This window comes from Moschus berezovskii, chromosome 2 (genome assembly GCF_049115385.1).
Source record: "Moschus berezovskii isolate FMDL1 chromosome 2, NW_MosBer_1.0, whole genome shotgun sequence".
NCBI lineage: Eukaryota > Metazoa > Chordata > Mammalia > Artiodactyla > Moschidae > Moschus > Moschus berezovskii.
Genome location: NC_142461.1, coordinates 136,862,402 through 136,867,938, shown reverse-complemented (window position 1 = coordinate 136,867,938; position 5,537 = coordinate 136,862,402). Strand labels below are relative to the sequence as shown.

At 37.2% G+C, this 5,537-nt stretch overlaps 1 pseudogene; it reads right to left on the bottom strand.

The window, feature by feature from the left end:
* Positions 1 to 3,685: 3,685 nt before the first annotated feature.
* LOC148778631 (small ribosomal subunit protein eS1 pseudogene) lies at positions 3,686 to 4,021 on the bottom strand (annotated as a pseudogene).
* Between the last annotated feature and the right edge of the window lie 1,516 nt (positions 4,022 to 5,537).

Below are 5,537 nucleotides of genomic sequence, written 5' to 3'. Positions count from 1 at the left end.
TGTCAAGCTGGATGAAACACAAACTGGAATCAAGATTGCTGGGAGAAATATCAATAAAATATCAACAACCTCAGATATGCAAATGACACCACCCTTATGATAGAAAGTGAAGAGGAACTGAAGAGCTTCTTGATGAAAGTGAAAGAAGAGGGTGAAAGAACTGGCTTAAAACTCAACATTCAAAAAACAAAGATCATGGGATCCAGTCCTACCACTTCACGCAAATAGATGGGGAAACAATGGAAACAGTGACAGACTTCATTTTCTTGGGCTCCAGAATCACTACAGATGATGACTGCAGCTATGAAATTAAAAGACACTTGCTCCTAGAAAGAAAAGCTATGACAAACTTAGGCAGCATATTAAAAAAGCAGAGACATTACTTAGCCAATAAAGTTCCATATAATCAAAGCTATGCCTTTTCCAGTAGTCATGTATGTGTGTGGAGGTGGACCATAAAGAAGGCTGAGCACCAAAGAGTTAATGCGTTTGAATTGTGGTATTGGAGGAGATTCTTGAGGATCACTTGGACTGTAAGGAGATCAAACCAGTAAATCTTAAATTAATCCTGAATACTCATTGAAAGGATTGATGCTGAAGTGGAAGCGCCAGTACATCAGTAAGCACCTGATGCAAAGAGCTTACTTCAGGGACATTGGAACCTGGTGGGCTACAACCCACGGGGTCACAAAAGTCTTATCTAGATGTAATTTGCTTTGGGCCTTTCTTAATGTTGTTGCAGCAAATAGAAGTTCTTAACTTTGATGTCACATTTATCAGTCTTTACCTTTGTGGTCAGGGACCTATTTAAACACATGTTGTCTACTCAAATATTCTTCTGTATTTACTTAAAGAATGTTGCATATTTACCTTTCATAAACAGGTATGTGACCCAGCAGAAATCTGTTTTTGTTCTTGATGTAAAGGTAGGTCAATGTCTGTTATCTCCCATGTGAGTGTCCAAAACTTCCAAACTCATTCTATGAGGCCACCATCACCCTAATCCCAAAACCTGGTAAAGATCCCACAAAAAAATAAAACTACAGGCCAATATCACTGATGGACATAGATGCAAAAATCTTTAACAAAATTCTAGCAATCAGAATCCAACAACATATTAAGAAGATCATACATCATGACCAAGTGGGCTTTATCCCAGGAATGCAAGGATTCTTCAATATCCATAAATCAATCAATGTAATACACCAATTTAACAAACTGAAAAATAAAAATCATATGATTATCTCAATAGATGCAGAGAAAGCCTTCAACAAAATTCAACATCCATTTATGATAAAAACCCTCCAGAAGGTGGGAATAGAAGGAACATACCTCAACATAATAAAACCTATATATGACAAAACCACAGCAAACATTATCCTCAAAGGTGAAAAACTGAAAGCATTTCCCCTAAAGTCAGGAACAAGACAAGGGTGCCCATTCTCACCACTGTTGTTCAACATAGTTTTGGAAGTTTTGGCCACAGTAATCAGAGCAGAGAAAGACATAAAAGGAATCCAAATTGAAAAAGAAGTAAAACTTTCACTGTTTGCTGATGACATGATCCTCTATACAGAAAACCCTAAAGACTCTACCAGAAAACTACTAGAGCTAATCAATGAATTCAGTAAAGTTGCAGGATATAAAAACAACACACAGAAATTTCTTGCATTCCTATACACTAATAATGAGAAAATAGAAAGAGAAATTAAGGAAACAATTCCATTCACTGTTGCAACGAAAAGAATAAAATACTTAGGAATATATCTACCTAAGGAAACAAAAGACTTGTACATAGAAAACTATAAAACACTGGTGAAAGTAATCAAAGAGGACACTAATAGATGGAGAAATATACCGTGTTCACGGATTGGAAGAATAAATATTGTGAAAATGAGCACAGTATCCAAAGTAATTTATACATTCAATGCAATCCCTATCAAGCTACCAACGATATTTTTCAAAGAGCTAGAACAAATAATCTTACAATTTGTATGGAAATACAAAAAACCTCAAATTCCAAAGCAATCTTGTGGAAGAAGAATGTAACTGGGGGAATCAACCTGCAGGACTTCAGGATCTACTACAAAGCCACAGTCATCAGGACAGTATGGTACTGGCATAAAGACAGAAATATAGATCAATGGAACAAAATAGAAAGCCCAGAGATAAATCCATGCACTTATGGACAACTTATCTTTGACAAAGGAAGCAAGAATATAAAATGGAGAAAAGACAGTATCTTTAACAAGTGGTGCTGGGAAAACTGGTCAACCACTTGTAAAAGAATGAAACTAGAACACTCCCTAACACCATACACAAAAATAAACTCAAAATGGATTAAAGATCTAAATGTAAGACCGGAAACTATAAAACTCCTAGAAGAGAACATAGACAAAACACTCTCCGACATAAATCACAGCAGGATCCTCCATGACACGCCTCCCAGAATATTGAAAATAAAATAAAAAATAAACAAATGGGACCTAATTAAAATTAAAAGCTTCTGCACAGCAAAGGAAACTATAAGCAAGGTGAAAAGACAGCCTTCAGAATGGGAGAAAATAATAGCAAATGAAACAACTGACAAAGAATTAATCTCCAAAATATACAAGCAGCTCCTTCAGCTCAATTCCAGAAAAATAGACGACCCAATCAAAAAATGGGCCAAAGAACTAAACAGACATTTCTCCAAAGAAGACATAGATGGCTAACAAACACATGAAAAAATGCTCAACATCCCTCATAATCAAAGAAATGCAAATCAAAACCACAGAGATACCATTTCACACCAGTCAGAATGGCTGCTATCCAAAAGTCTACAAGCAATAAATGCTGGAGAGGGTGTGGAGAGAAGGGAACCCTCTTACACTGTTGGTGGGAATGCAAACTAGCCACTATGGAGAACAGTGTGGAGATTCCTCAAAAAAACTGGAAATAAAACTGCCATATGATCCAGCAATCGCACTCCTGGGCATACACAACAAGGAAACCAGAATTGAAAGAGACACGTGTACTCCAATGTTCATCGCAGCACTGTTTATAATAGCCAGGACATGGAAGCAACCTAGATGTCCATCTGCAGACGAATGGATAAGAAAGCTTTGGTACATATACACAATGGAGTATTATTCAGCCATTAAAAAAATGCATTTGAACCAGTTCTAATGAGATGGATGAAACTGGAGCCTATTATACAGCGTGAAGTAAGCCAGAAAGAAAAACACCAATACAGTATACTAACGCATATATATGGAATTTAGAAAGATGGTAACCTTAACCCTGTATACGAGACAGCAAAAGAGACACAGATGTATAGAACGGTCTTTTGGACTCTGTGGGAGAGGGCGAGGGTGAGATGATTTGAGAGAGTGGCATTGAAACATGTATATTATCATATGTGAAACGAATCGCCAGTCCAGGTTCGATGCAAGATACAGGATGCTCGAGGCTGGTGTACTTGGATGAACCAGAGTGCTTGGATGGGGAGGGAGATGGGAGGGGGGTTCAGGATTGGGAACACATGTACACCCAGGGAAGATTCATGTCAACATATGGCAAAACCAATATAATAATATAAAGTAATTAGCCTCCAATTAAAATAAATAAATTAAAAAAAATAATAAAACCTACACAAAACAGATGAAGCAAATAACCATTGGTAGTCATGACATCAACATGAGCTTTAATCATGGTCTGCCATTGTTTGATCCATGCCATGGAAATTAATTAAGCACTTTTTGTCCTGAACATCCTCAGTAATTAGTTTGAGTTTTCTAAATGCAATCTCATCATTGTGCAGATCAGCAAGACTCACTTCAAAAACATGCCCCTTGAGGTCATCAGATGCAGTTTTGGTTCCTTGAGATCTTGTGACCAATGTTTTACCAATATTCCTTATATTGAACATAGCTGGTGCTTTCACATCATACCAATCTGTTTTAGAAAATGGGTCAACCACTTTCTTCTTGGCTCCCCTTTTGCCTCCTTTCATAAGGTGCATGTTCTTGCCAACCACCATGGTGCTACTCAGAGAGCCAAAAAGGGCCAAATTCTTTGTTCTTCTCATAATTGCAAAATTATTTTGTGGTTCTCGTTTTATTGGTTTAAATCCCAAACCCTTACTGTGATATATAAGACTGTCCACAGCCCTCTCCAAACTTGTCTCACAATGTTTTTCAAAGACTTCATCTCCTCCAAAAAACATTTCCATTCTACGTTTTCCTAACATGTCCACAATTCTTCATCTTTGTAGCTTTCATTTACTCATCAAGTAACTGGTGGCCCAATACCCAATGACAAGGCCTGGGCTAGGTCTTGCTGATGATACAGACTCTTTTCCCTAAAAAACACACGTACTCCCCATGCTGTTTCTGTGACAGGGATGGCCTTCCCTCTTTCTTGTGACACCCTTCTTTTGAAATCCTGCAGTGAGATGGGATATATCTGATTTTGTGAAAAACATTTTCCAACATGTATCAAGAAATTCAAAGACATTCTTGCCCTTTGAACTAGTGATCCCCACTTAATGGGAATCTAAGGGTATATTCCGAGAGAAGGCAATGGCACGCCACTCCAGTACTCTTGCCTGGAAAATCCCATGGGTGGAGGAGCCTGGTAGGCTGCAGTCCGTAGGGTGGGGAAGAGTCGGACACGACTGAGCAACTTCACTTTCACTTTCATGCATTGGAGAAGGAAATGGCAACCCACTCCAGTGCTCTTGACTGGAGAATCCCAGGGATGGGGGAGCCTGGTGGGCTGCCATCTATGGGGTCGCACAGAGTCAGACACGACTGAAGCGACTTAGCAGCAGCAGCAGCAAGGGTATATTCCAAACTGCAGAAAAATAGTTTGTGTTAAATGATCCACTTTGCTACTTTATTCATCATCTTTATTGATAGTATTGAAAATGGAAATAACATATATAATACAGGATGACAAAAACAAAAATAATTTGATTATAAGAATAATAGAAGACTTTAAAATTCTACTTGATAAACTTTGAGGAATATATTACATTTACTCAATTTCCAAGTACAGAAGCTTGTCATAATGTGAGAAAATGCCCATGATGAATTATTTGAGAAAAATCATACTGAAAGAATGCATATGTATTTATGCATGTGTGTATGTATTTAATCTTTATAACTATTTAAAAAATTATTTTTGAAATTATATATAGTAAAAAAGACTATGAGCAAACAAATTACAACATTACCAGTGATCATCTCCAGAATATAGATTGTAGATGATTTCTTTATAATTTTTTTTTTATGTCTTCCAAATTTTCAATGTAACAAGCATGTATTATTTTCACATGATTTCTTTTTAACTGCACTTGTGACTTAGCCAATTCTGTGTGGGTGTTTTAGTGCCTAGATGTATTCCAACTTGGCCGCAGATCATTTTCAGGTCACCAAAATGCACATCCCTTTCTATGAACTCGAGTAACACTCATCACCTTTGTCACTAGTCGGGCAGATTGTATAATACAATACACTTTAATTCTTCGAGTAAGAACTTTTCTCCTCAATTAA